The sequence below is a fragment of the Bufo gargarizans genome, chromosome 2 (assembly GCF_014858855.1).
Source record: "Bufo gargarizans isolate SCDJY-AF-19 chromosome 2, ASM1485885v1, whole genome shotgun sequence".
Classification (NCBI taxonomy): Eukaryota; Metazoa; Chordata; class Amphibia; order Anura; family Bufonidae; genus Bufo; species Bufo gargarizans.
This window is the reverse complement of record NC_058081.1, coordinates 212,769,908-212,783,620: the sequence shown is the minus strand read 5'-3', so window position 1 is coordinate 212,783,620 and position 13,713 is coordinate 212,769,908. Positions and strand designations below refer to the sequence as shown.

Sequence of the window (13,713 nt, the reverse complement as noted above, 5' to 3'; positions counted from 1 at the left end):
CATGCCTGCCAACACTGAGGCCAGGCATCGTACTGTTAGAGCTGTGAATGTGATCTAGGACCTTAGATGACATCATCACCATATGACTAGTAACCTAGCAATATTACTGGTCACATGGCTATGAGGTCATCACAGGTCCTACCAGGAGTGTTGCAGGAGAAGTTTGCCTTAACTGTGGAGCTTTTTTTGTGAAGATTACATCAGAAAAAGGTGACAGGGGCTGTTATGCTAATATACTGTAAACTACTGTATAGTGTGGTGCTGTATACTGTGGGGGGCTGTATACTGTGGGGGGCTGTATACTGTGGGGGTCTGTATACTTTGCGGGGCTGTATACTGTGGGGGGCTGTATACTGTGGGGGGCCTGTATACTGTGGGGGGCTGTATAGTGTGGGGGCCTGTATACTGTGGGGGGTTGTATACTGTGGGGGGCCTGTATACTGTGTGGGACTGTATACTGTGGGGGGGCCTGTATAGTGTGGGGGGCCTATATACTGTGTGGGGGCTGTATACTGTGTGGGGGCCTGTATACTGTGGGGGTCTGTATAATGTGTGGGGGGCTGTATACTGCGGGGGGCCTGTATACTGTGTGGGGGCCTGTATACTGTGTGGGGTGCTGTATACTGTGTGGGGGCCTGTATACTGTGTGGGGGGCTGTATACTGTGTGGGGGGCCTGTATACTGTGTGGGGGCTGTATACTGTGTAGGGGCTGTATACTGTGTGGGGGGCCTGTATACTGTGTGGGGGGGCCTGTATAGTGTGGGGGGCCTGTATAGTGTTGGGGGGCTGTATAGTGTATACTGTGGGTGCTGTATAGTGTGGGGGGGCTGTATAGTGTGGGGGCTGTATACTGTATAGTGTGTGGGGGCCTGTATAGTGTGGGGGCCTGTATAGTGAGGGGGCTGTATAGTGTGGGGGGCTGTATACTGTATAGTGTGGGGGGCCTGTATAGTGTGGGGGGCCTGTATAGTGTGGGGGGATGTATACTGTATAGTGTGGGGGGCCTGTATAGTGTGGGCAGCTGTATACTGTATACTGTGGGTGCTGTATAGTGTGGAGTGCTATAATGCTGTACTGTATACTGTGGGGGGCTGTATACTGTGGGTGCTGTATAGTGTGGAGTGCTATACTGCTGTACTGTATAGTGTGGGGGGCTGTATAGTGTGGGGTGCTGTATCGTGTATAGTATGGGGTGCTGTATATGGTGAGGTGCTATACTGCTCTACTGTATACTGTGAGGTGTTGTATACTGTGGGGTGCTGTATGCTGTGGGCTGCTATACTGCTCTACTATATAGTGTGGGGTGCTATACTGCATACTGTGTGGTGCTGTATACTATAGGGTGCTATACTGCATACTGTGGGGTGCTGGGGTGCACTGTAACACTAGGGTGAGCCGAGCCCTGGTCTCCTTCCTGCAGAGCGGTGCCCACTTCCAGCCTGAGCCCAGCTGCCCAAAGCACTGATCCTGAGCCGCTGGAGTCTTCGGAACTGGAAGTATTTACAGTCATTCACTGGACTCTACCAGGGGTGTGGATTTTTGTGTGTGTGTGTTGTGGTGGAGGGCGTGATTGCCTACTAAGGTGTGGGACGGCGGGATCCAGGGGGCCCAAGTAAATTTTTGCCCAGGGTCCAGTCAATATTAAAGATGGCCCTGCATACAATCTAATACACAGTAATAAGCTTATTTAAGGTGACTGTGAGCCCCTTTCTTACTAGGCCCTGTGCATCTGCACAGTTTGCACCAACGGTATATTTGCTCCTGGAGAGAGAGTAGATTGCAGTACCAAAAAAGCACACTTGACACTATTTAGTTGATCACGTGGCAATCTAATAACTATGAATAAATATATGAAAGGTCAATGAAGAGATATTTTCCATAATCTATTCATACCGAAGAGTCTGCTACATTAATGAGGCATCCACTGCATCTTGAAGATAGATGTCTGCCCCTTCTCCATTGAGGTGCAGCCATCCTATCAGAGCGCCTGTTTCTAACACAGAAGTCAGCCTAGGTCTCCAGGAACCCAAACCCCTCCTTTCTGCACCAATTCTTGAGCCACTTGTTTACCTCCAAAAACTCCAGATGCTTTTCTGGTGTGGCTTGTGGTACATATAGTATTTCAGAAAATAGTACATTTGAGGTCTGTGACCTGAGTTTTTTTTACCTAAATCCCTAAAATTTTGAAAGACCATTGTAACGTGAATTCAAAAGATTTGAGAATGAGTAAGTTTACACAGGCTAAGTGAATAAATATATTTACTATGTGTTATTAAATATAAATACACATACAGAATAATACAAAGTAAATAAACAATCAGGAGTGCGGTCTTATCAGCACAATGGGGGATGGATACTAACTAACCCACTACATTACAAGAAAAACATTATTATACAAAATATTAAAGGTAATATAAAAGAGACAGAATTAAAGAGAACAGAATTAAAGGGGAAAGAACCAATCAGTACTTAAAAATTCCCTTACAATACAACCCTCCAACCTACTTTTAACATTCTCATTGGGCCAATGTGCACCATGACTGTAGGGTCATCCCCAGCCTCTCCTAGTAATCTATCAACTCAATCGCCAATTCGTCAAAATTCTGTGGCAGGAAGACAACACACTGTTCAATATCACCTTATCTGCACCCCTAATGACTGAATCCTCCTGTCACTACCAGAGCTTTGAGACGTTCTCACAGCTCTGTGTCTCCACCCCTGTGATGATGTCACTTAGAGTTTGGAGGTGTTCTCACTGTTCTGTCTCTCCGCCCCTGTGATGAGGTCTTTACTCTCAGCTGTTCCTCCTGCGTTTGATTTCCCTGCCTTTAAATCACCCCTCCTCCTATTGCAGGGCGTGGATTATACTTCTCTTTTCAGTTGTAGCTCTGCCTTGAGTATCTTCACTTCTTAAGCTACTAGTTCTCTGGACCTGTGTTCTGCTGCTGTAAGCACTCCGGATATTGCCAGCGGCCCTTGGATCCGTCTTCTCTGCGGCTACAGCTCCATCAGCTAAGTGTGCAGACTTTGTTGTGTACCTGGTGATTTCCTGACTGGATCTAAGGTGGCCACGGTTCCCTCCATATTCTGAGCAGGGCATCGGTGGCCGTGCCCCTTCCACTATTGTAGGGGTTACAGGGCTCATCAGTCTAAGGTACGCGGGCATGCCTCGTTCCACCATTTGGATCTGGGCATGTGCTTTAGCAGCATAGGGAGAGTGTTGAGGGTCTGACAGGGGTCACCCTTTCTCTTCCCTAGTTTGGGTCCGGTCAGTAGCTCTTCTTACTGTGTATGCTCTGGTTACCCTTAAACAGCCATGACATTATAATCCACCAAAACCGTCCTTGTTGACATGGATCCGCTTTCTGGCTTGGTTGACCGCATGCAGGGTCTTTCTTTGGAAGTAGCGGATCTCCGTCAATCTGTGACTCAGCTACAAACATTGGGCTCTGCTCCGGCTCATGGAGTCTGTTGCGAGCCAAAGGTCTCACTTCCGGAGACGTTCTCCGGGGGCAGTGAGAATTTTGTTCGCTTCAGAGAGGCATGTAAACTCCATTTTTGTTTGTGTCCCCACTCCTCTGGTAATGAGGAACAGAGGGTGAGGATTGTCATCTCCCTGCTCAGGGGTAATGCTCAGACTTGGGCTTTTTCGCTGCCATCAGGGGATCCTTCCCTTCGATCCGTGGAAAGATTTTTTGTGGCCCTGGGGCAGATATATGATGACCCGGATCGTGTTGCTCTGGCAGAATCGAACTTACGTGTTCTATGCCAGAACAAACTGTCTGCGGAGCTTTATTGTTCTGAATTTCGGAGATGGGCAGCTGATTCAGGCTGGAATGATGCTGCACTCCGAAGTCAGTTCTGTCATGGTCTCTCAGAGGGTTTGAAAGATGCCTTTGCTTTCCATGAGAGACCAACGTCCTTAGAGTCTTCCATGTCATTAGCGGTACGCCTTGACAGGCGTCTAAGGGAAAGAAACAAGACCTCTCCGTCCAGCCATTGTCAGTCTAGGGGCAATGGTGCGGACTCATTCATTATGCAGGGGTCTCATCCTGTCTCGCTCCCCTCTGAGGAGGAGCCCATGCAGCTAGGCCGACTTGCCCCTGATAAAAGAGGATTTAGTCCTCAGAATATGGTGTGTTTTTGTTGTGGGGGCATAGGTCATTTGGCAAATGTTTGTCCGTCTAGGAGATTCCTGAACTGTACTAAGAGCGATAATAAGAGAAAAACCTCAAGAGGTAGATCATCAAGTTCTGCTTCATCTGCTACTTTGGGCAAAGTTGATGTGGGAATGGATGCTTTTCCTCTGACCTGCAGTTCCCGTTTTCTCCTGTCTGCCAGGGTGGCGCTAGAGAGCAAAGTCATTCCTTGTGAGATTTTTGTCGATAGTGGAGCGGCCGTCAATCTTATTGACACTCAATTTGTAGCCTTGCATGGTTTTCAGGTTTGTACATTAGAAAAGGATATACCTGTTTTTGCTATTGACTCTGCCCCACTCTCGCAGAGATCTCTGAAAGGCATTGTTCACAATATCCGGCTAGCTGTAGGTGACACTCATGCATGTGGAGGAGATATCTTGTTTTGTCCTTAACGGATTGCCTTCTCCTCTAGTTTTGGGGCTACCCTGGCTCACTAGACATAACCCCACTATTGATTGGCAAGGAAGGCAAATAAATGAGTGGAGTGACTTTTGTAGAGAGAATTGTCTCACAGCCACTCTTGCAGAGGTGTCTACTAAAACTCTGCCATCATTTCTCTCTGATTTCTCGGATGTGTTTTCCGAGAGCGGTGTTCAGGAGCTACCTCCTCACCGGGAGTTTGACTGTCCCATTAACCTCATTCCCGGTGCCAAGCTGCCAAAGGCACGCCTCTACAATCTCTCACAACCAGAAAGACTCGCAATGCGAACATATATCTCCGAGAGTCTCGAGAAGGGGCATATTCGTCCCTCAAAGTCGCCTGTTGCCGCGGGTTTTTTTTTTGTTAAAAAAAAAGATGGCTCTCTGAGACCTTGCTTAGATTTTAGGGAGCTAAACCGTATCACGATTCGCGATCCCTATCCCCTTCCTCTGATCCCGGACCTCTTCAACCAAATTGTTGGGGCCAAGGTGTTTTCCAAATTGGATCTGAGAGGCGCGTACAACCTGGTCAGGGTCAGAGAGGGGGATGAATGGAAAACGGCCTTTAATACCCCTAACGGCATTTCGAGAATCTCGTTATGCCTTTCGGCCTGATGAATGCTCCGGCCGTCTTTCAGCATTTTGTTAATAGTATTTTCTATCATTTAATGGGGAAATTTGTATTGGTGTATCTTGATGATATTTTGATTTTTTCCCCTGATGTTCAGACCCATCAGGATCATCTTTTTCAGGTCCTGCAGACACTGCGGGAAAATAAACTGTATGCCAAGCTGGAGAAATGTCTTTTTATGGTATCGGAGATTCAATTTCTGGGTTTTCTCCTCTCTGCTTCTGGTTTTCGCATGGATCCGGAGAAGGTCCATGCTGTGCTGGTCACCCCGGGAGTAGAGCCACGGTAGATCTCATTGCTCGGAGATTTTGGTGGCCGGCTCTTCGTAAGTCTGTGGAGGGTTTTGTGGCGGCTTGTGAGACGTGCGCTCGCGCTAAGGTCCCTCGTTCACGACCTTCAGGTTCCCTTCTCCCGTTACCCATACCTTCCCGTCCTTGGACACACCTGTCCATGGACTTTATCACGGATCTTCCTCGTTCCTCGGGGAAGTCGGTGATCCTGGTGGTCGTGGACCGTTTTAGCAAGATGGCTCATTTCGTTCCTTTCCCTGGTTTACCCAATGCTAAAACGTTGGCGCAAGCTTTTGTCGATCATATTGTTAAATTGCACGGCATTCCCTCTGAGATTGTTTCCGATAGAGGCACGCAGTTTGTGTCCAGGTTCTGGAAGGCTTTCTGTTCTCGCCTGGGGGTTCGGCTGTCCTTCTCTTCGGCTTTTCACCCGCAGTCGAATGGTCAGACTGAGCGCCTCAATCAGAATCTGGAGACATATTTGCGCTGTTTTGTGGCAGAGAACCAGGAGGATTGGTGTTCATTTCTCCCTCTTGCTGAGTTTGCTTTGAACAACCGTCGTCAGGAATCTTCTGATAAGTCACCATTTTTTGGTGCATATGGGTTCCATCCGCAGTTTGGGACATTCTCGGGAGGGGCTCTTTCTGGTTTACCTGAGGAGGAGAGATTTTCCTCGTCTTTGTCTACCATTTGGCAAAAGATTCAGAGTAATCTCAGAAAGATGAGTGAGAAGTATAAGCGTGTGGCTGATAAGAGACGTGTGCCTGGTCCGGACCTGAATGTGGGTGATCTGGTGTGGTTGTCTACAAGAAATATTAAACTGAAGGTTCCCTCCTGGAAATTGGGTCCCAAGTTTATTGGGCCTTATAAAATTTTGTCAGTCATCAATCCTGTTGCCTTCCGCCTTGATCTTCCACGGGTTTGGAAGATACATAATGTATTTCACAGATCTCTCTTAAAACCATATGTCCAGCCCACGGTACCCTCCTCTTTGCCTCCTCCTCCGATTTTGATTGATGGCAATCTGGAGTTTGAGGTTTCCAGAATTGTGGACTCTCGCATTGTCCGCGGTTCTCTTCAGTACCTCGTTCATTGGAAGGGTTATGGTCCTGAGGAGAGGATGTGGGTTCCGATGTCGGACATTAAAGCCACTCGCCTTATCAGGGCATTTCATAGGGCTCATCCTGGGAAGGTGGGTCCTGGGTGTCCGGAGTCCACCCATAGAGGGGGGGGTACTGTCACTACCAGAGCTTTGAGACGTTCTCACAGCTCAGTGTCTCCACCCCTGTGATGATGCCACTTAGAGTTTGGAGGTGTTCTCACTGTTCTGTCTCTCCGCCCCTGTGATGAGGTCTTTACTCTCAGCTATTCCTCCTGCGTTTGATTTCCCTACCTTTAAATCACCCCTCCTCCTATTGCAGGGCGTGGATTATACTTCTCTTTTCAGTTGTAGCTCTGCCTTGAGTATCTTCACTTCTTAAGCTACTAGTTCTCTGGACCTGTGTTCTGCTGCTGTAAGCACTCCGGATATTGCCAGCGGCCCTTGGATCCGTCTTCTCTGCGGCTACAGCTCCATCAGCTAAGTGTGCAGACTTTGTTGTGTACCTGGTGATTTCCTGACTGGATCTAAGGTGGCCACGGTTCCCTCCATATTCTGAGCAGGGCATCGGTGGCCGTGCCCCTTCCACTATTGTAGGGGTTACAGGGCTCATCAGTCTAAGGTACGCGGGCATGCCTCGTTCCACCATTTGGATCCGGGCATGTGCTTTAGCAGCATAGGGAGAGTGTTGAGGGTCTGACAGGGGTCACCCTTTCTCTTCCCTAGTTTGGGTCCGGTCAGTAGCTCTTCTTACTGTGTATGCTCTGGTTACCCTTAAACAGCCGTGACACCTCCACTACCAGCACCTGTATGACCTGCCCTGCATTCCTAGTCCCCTCGTTACTGGAGATTACATTTCCTTATTGGCAGAGGAAGTATCTTACTGCAGCAGTGCTACCCTTCAACTAACATTCCCCTTATCTGCCAACTTGGCAAACTTGTTGGGGTGTGTCTGATCTGGGCCACTTCCCTGGCACTCTTCTCTCTTCCCCACCTACTATTACCCAGCTATCTACCTAATTTCCCTTCACCTCTATACTAACATCCTCCCCAAATCTACCCTATCAAGTGCCTCCTTAGTGAGCAGTAAACTCCTTTCCATGGTATCAAGGCAACTCAATGTTGCAATTTTCTCATTTAGATTCAGGACCTGGGCTACATCCAATTTGCTAACATTTTGCACAGCAATATGCACCCTCAAATGGCTGATCAAGGACTGCATACATAGGAAAAGAAGTGCACTGGACTGCATTGTCAATCATGGAACACATAGTTGCAAATGGGGATTACACCTGAAACTAAAAACAAGGTAAACTATACAATGCAATAAAGAAGATGAAGTGAATAAATGCAGTTCCCTCCTAGAGTCTCTGAATCTAAAGTCTCTTTATCTCAAGTCACACACTTAAGACAGAACACACTTTATATCAGAACACACTTGCCATTTCCCACACTCGCTTTGTCAGTTTTTTTTATAAAGCTGCTTTTCCCAATCAGCTGCAAGACAGTCTGCAGATTTTTTCCTCTAGATTCAAAAGGGCTAGTGGTCACATGTGGCAATACAATATCGCTGTACCCTGGTGAACAGAGACCTGAGAAGAACCAGGGAAGCAGCACAGGAGTGGTGGGGGATTGGTAAGGTGAGTATTTCTCCTTTTGTTATTTTACACTAGCTGTCAGTTGCTTGAATATAATCCCTGGGGCTAGAAAACCCTTTTAATAATGACTTTAACTGGTATATCTTAAAATGCAGCAAAGCGGTAAAATGCTAAATTATTCTGGTGCCCCTCCTTGCAGTAGCCAGGAGCTGTAAAGAGGAGGTCCACACTACAAATCCAAGACCACTGTGTAACAACTGATTTTTTTTTTCTCATTTCATACTTCAACTATTTAATATTTTATACTTTTTCATCTTTTTGTTGGTCAAAACATGGTCAAAAGTATTATAACATTTTTAACAGGGATTTATGTCTGCATTGATCATGCTCCAAAGGGCTCATGCACACGAATGTATATTCTTTCCGTGTCCGCTCCGTTTTTTTTGCGGACCTTATATGGAACCATTCATTTCAATGGGTCTGCAAAAAAAAACGGAAGTTACTTCGTGGGTACTCTGATTCCGTATGTCTGTATTTCCATTCCGCAAAAAAATAGAACATGTCCTATTATTGTCCGCATTATGGACAATGATAGTACTGTTCTTTTAGGGGCCAGCTGTTCTGTTCCGCAAAATATGGAATGCACACGGACGTAATCTGTATTTTTTGCTGATCCGTTTATTGCAGGCCGCAAAATTCATACGGTCGTGTGCATGAGCCGTAACACATACCCAGTCCTCTAATACAGAGTTGATCCCATAGAAGCCCACTGTAGTGATCCAGCCACCACAATCAGATATCATCACAATGGGAAGCAACATGAAAGCTCTCTTTTTGTGGCGTTGCTGTTCAGTGCTCATTGAAGCGGGAGAGATGTAGCCAGCCCAGAAGAGATGAGAGTATAGGAGTGGTTGAAGCAATAATGAAGGTAGTAGTTACTTCTTTCCATTTGGGGCACTCCCTGGCTTTGAAGCTCTCCTGCCTAGTGTTAGGTGGGGTACCCTTGAATTCTGAGGTGCAAGGCTGGGTTTCCTGAGGTGTGAGGCAATGATGAGGCAGGTTTAACTGATGATTGGTTCTTTACTCACAGATAAAGTTCAAATACAGCAGTGACAGATGTTCAAATTTTGCAGAAGTTATAGTTCCCACAGCTGCAAAGGTAGTTAACAGTCCATGTTTTTTCTCTAAAGCAATTTGGTCTGCACTTTGGTCTCTAGCTCAAATACAAACATCCAGAAATATGGGTGCAACACTTCTCCTGCTCCCTTTTGACCTCTCACACTTTCTGTCACTGAGTTCTTTGGTCACAAGCGGTTACGGAATGTTCTCTGAGGGATGTGGGCCTTAGCAGATCCCCAACCTGTGTCTAAAGTTTGCCCAGTCTACTGAAGTATTTCATCTCCAGGACAAATCTGTTTTGGAGTCAATATGTCTTTATTACAGCTTATTACCACAGTCTGAATTTGCATGCACCTCCTCTTGACGCTGGTATACTCCACAATGAGCGCTTTAGCTTTTTTCTCTCCACTTAAGCTGGTTTTAAAGCTTTTCTGTACTTCAGTGTTGCAAAGTAACTTGTCCTGCTGTGTGATTAGGACAGCTATTGTGTGTACTGATAGGACAGCAGCCATTTTAATTCTCCTAATGATTGCTCCCTAGACAAAATGAGCCATTATAACTAATGAAATGTATTTGGGAATATATTTATACTAAAGTAATATTTAAGTATTTTAATTTTCTTAATTCCTGGAGAACCCCTTTAATAGAGCATGGAGCCCCAACATTTGTCCATAAGCCTTTTAAGATACAACTGCAATTTAGAAGCTCTTTACCTCTGGGTTATCAGAGCCATTGCAGCCACATAATGCATACACAAACGATCATCTGCTCCAGTTTTATAGCCTTGTATAGAAATCTCAAAGATGGACAACACCCAGTCCTATTCCGCTGCCAAATCTTGAAGGTTAGATGCAATTTATTGATTATAGGTGTTCCACCAAGAATATTCTACAGTTTCCGTATAGCGCCACATACTGCTTGTTCTTTGTTTTATTTCTTTGTCCGTCTCACTGAGATGGCCGCACATGCTCAGTTTCATCCTTCACCTGCCTCCTGAGCTGTGATAGGGAGAGCTGAGACACGCCCCCTTAGCTGCAGCAGAAAAGACATGCCCCTTGAGCTGCCAGTTTCATATAAATCTAGCAGAGCAATGAATTGGGAGATCTCTGGACCCATGTGAGGAACAGAGCTGGTTCTTTGTTACAAATTGTCATGTACTATATGATCTCTGATTTTCATTTTTTTCATTACTCATGGGATAACGCCTTTAATATATTTATTTTATGAAGATTATATGTTTAACCCTTTCAGTACCTGGCCCCTTCTTACCTTAAATTTCAAGCTGATTTTTGCAAATCTGACATGTGTCACTTGATGTGGTAATAACTTTTTTACTTATCCAACGCTTTTACTTATTCAAGCCATTCTGAGACAGTTTCTCATAACACATTGTACTTCATGACAGTGGTAAATTTGAGTTGATATATTTCACTTTAATTTATAAAAGAATCCAAAATTTGCCCAAATTTTTGAAAAATTCTCAATTTTTGAAATTTTAATTTCTCTACTTTGAAGACAGATAGTAATACCTCAAAAAATGGTTATCAATCAACATTCCCCATATGTCTGCTTTAAGTTGGCATCATTTTGTAAATGTCATTTAATTTTTTAGAACGTTAGAAGGCGTTAGAAGTTTAGAAGCAATTTTTTTAATTTTCAACAAAATTTCCCAAACCATTTTTTTAAGCACCAATTCAGCTATAAAGTGATTTTGAGGGGGCTTATGTAATGGAAACTACCCATAAAGTACACCCCTCAAATGATTAAAAACTGATGTTACAAACCTAGTTACCCTTGAGGTGTTCCACAAGAATTAAAGAAAATGGAAGTGAAATTTTAAAATTTCCCTTTTTTGGTAGATTTTTTATGTTAATCAGTTTTTTCTTGCAACACAGGTTAACAGCAAAATAAACCTAAATATGCATTACTCTGATTCAGCAGTTTACAGAAATACTTCATATGTGGCGGTAAACTGCTCTATAGGCACATGGCAGTGAACAGAAGGAAAGGAGCGCCATATGGACTTTGGAGGCAGATTTTGCTAGAATAGTTTTTAGGCACCATTTTGTATTTGAAGAGACCCTGACGTACCTCTACAGTGGAAACCCTTAAAAAGTGACCCCAATTTGGAAACTACACCCCTTGGCTGTAAAAATGAAAAGTTTTGTTTCTGTCACGGCAAGTGGGGATAAGAGGAACACCAAGTAAACAAACGGCAACAGGGAAAACAGACTAGGAGAAAACAGGAGGACATAGCTTGAGACAAGAGGGAAGTAGAGGATCCACAACCAGTATAGAACTCCAGAAGGAAAATATCAACCGCAAAGTCAGCAGTAAGAGGCGGACTTAAATAGAGCCTCTAAAACAGCTAACGAGCAGAGCCTGTGGAGAGGTGGGATCCTGCCCACAACAACAAACAGAAAGGAAACACAGAAAGACCTGTTAGATAGACTCACATGCTGCAAGTCTATCCAATCTTCTCAGAACTCTCACAGGGCAGGCAGTGACAGTACCCCCTCCCCTTCTACGGGTGACCTCCGGGCACCCAGGACCAATCTTATCCAGGTGCGCCCTGTGAAAAGCCTTCAGAAGGCGAGTAGCAGTGACATCAGTCGCCGGAACCACATTCTTTCTTCTGGGCCGTAACCCTTCCAGTGTACGAGGTACTGAAGGGAACCACAAAGAATACGCAAGTTAATTATTCTGGAGATCTGAAACTCCAGATTACCATCTACCAAGACAGGAGGAGGTGGTAAGGGAGATTGGTTCAGCAGGTTCCACATAGTTTTTCAACAAAGACCTGTGAAGCATATTATGGATCTTCCAAGCCTGCGGAAGTTCGAGACGAAACGCAACTGGATTAATAATGGCAGAGATCTTGTAAGGACCAATAAATCTTGGGCCCAACTTCCAAGAGGGTATCTTCAACTTAATGTTCTTAGTGGACAACCACACCAAATCACCCACACACCGGTACGGACCAGTCATACGTCTCTTGTCAGCCATACGTTTATATATTTTGCCCATTTTTTCAAATTGATTTGAATCTTCCGCCAGATAGATGACAATGAGGAAGAGAATCTTTAATCTTCAGGTATACCAGAGGACTCAGTCCCAGAAAAGGTACCAAACTAAGGGTGAAACCCATATGCACCATAAAATTGTGAATTATCAGTGGACTCCTGTCTACAGTTATTAAAGGCAAACTCAGCCAAAAATGAAGACTACTCTTCCTGATTCTCAGAGACAAAACACCTCAAATAAGTTTCCAGATTCTGGTTAGTGCGCTCAGTTTGTCCGTTTCGACTGAGGGTGGAAAGCCGAAGAGAAGGACAACTGAACTCCCAGATGAGTACAGAATGCCCTCCAGAACCTGGAAACAATTTGTGTCCCCCTATCAGACACCACATCAGACGGAATGCCGTGTAATTTCACGATGTTATCAATAAACAATTAAGCGAGAGTTTTGGCATTGGGCAAACCTGATAATGGTATAAAGTGCGCCATCTTACTGAAGCGGTCCACCACCACCAAAATCACCGTCTTCTCAGAGGAACTAGGCAAATCAGTGATGAAGTCCATGGACAAATGCGTCCAGGGACAGGATGGGATGGACAAAGGAAGAAGAGATCCTAAAGGCCAAGTATGAGTCACCTTGGTACGTGCACAGGTCTCACAGGTTGCCACATAACCCTCCACACCTTTACGCAAACCTGGCCACTAGAATCTTCGAGAAATCTGATCCACAGTGGATCTGCTCCCAGGGGTATCCAACACCTCTGCCTCAAGTTCAGGATAAAGGGCAGAAACCACATCAGCCAAAATCAGAGCAGGTCCTCCGAATCCCCCCCCCCCCCCCAGGAAAGCTGCGTGACAAAGCATCTGCCTTGACTTTTTTGATCCTAGGGTGATAAGTGACCACAAAATTAAATCTGGTAAAAAACAATGACCATCTGGCCTGCCTTGGGTTCAGACGCTTCGCGATTGCAGGTAAGCCAGATTCTTATGATCAGTAATTAGCGTAAAGGGATGAATCGCTCCTTCTAACCAAAGACGCCATTCTTCAAAGGCCAATTTAATGGCCAGCAACTCTCTATTACTAACATAATAATTTCTTTCAGTAGAAGAGAGTTTTTTTGAAAAGGAGAAGGACCCTGTGACAAAACTGCTCCGACTCCCACTTCTGATGCATCTACTTCCACAATGGAAGGCTGAGACACATCAGGTTGCACCAGAATGGGAGCAGAAGCAAAACATTTCTTTATTTCTGAAAAAGCATGTAATGCCTCTTGAGGCCAGACTGAGAAATCAACACCTTTCTTGGTCATATCGGTCAAAGGCATGACAACAGTAGAA

The 13,713-nt window shown here is 45.3% G+C and overlaps 1 protein-coding gene across 1 annotated transcript in view; it reads left to right on the top strand.

Annotated features, from left to right (window-relative positions):
• The window catches only part of LOC122925784 (collagen alpha-1(VII) chain-like), a 556,601-nt gene that overhangs the window by 524,151 nt on the left and 18,737 nt on the right, over window positions 1-13,713 (top strand).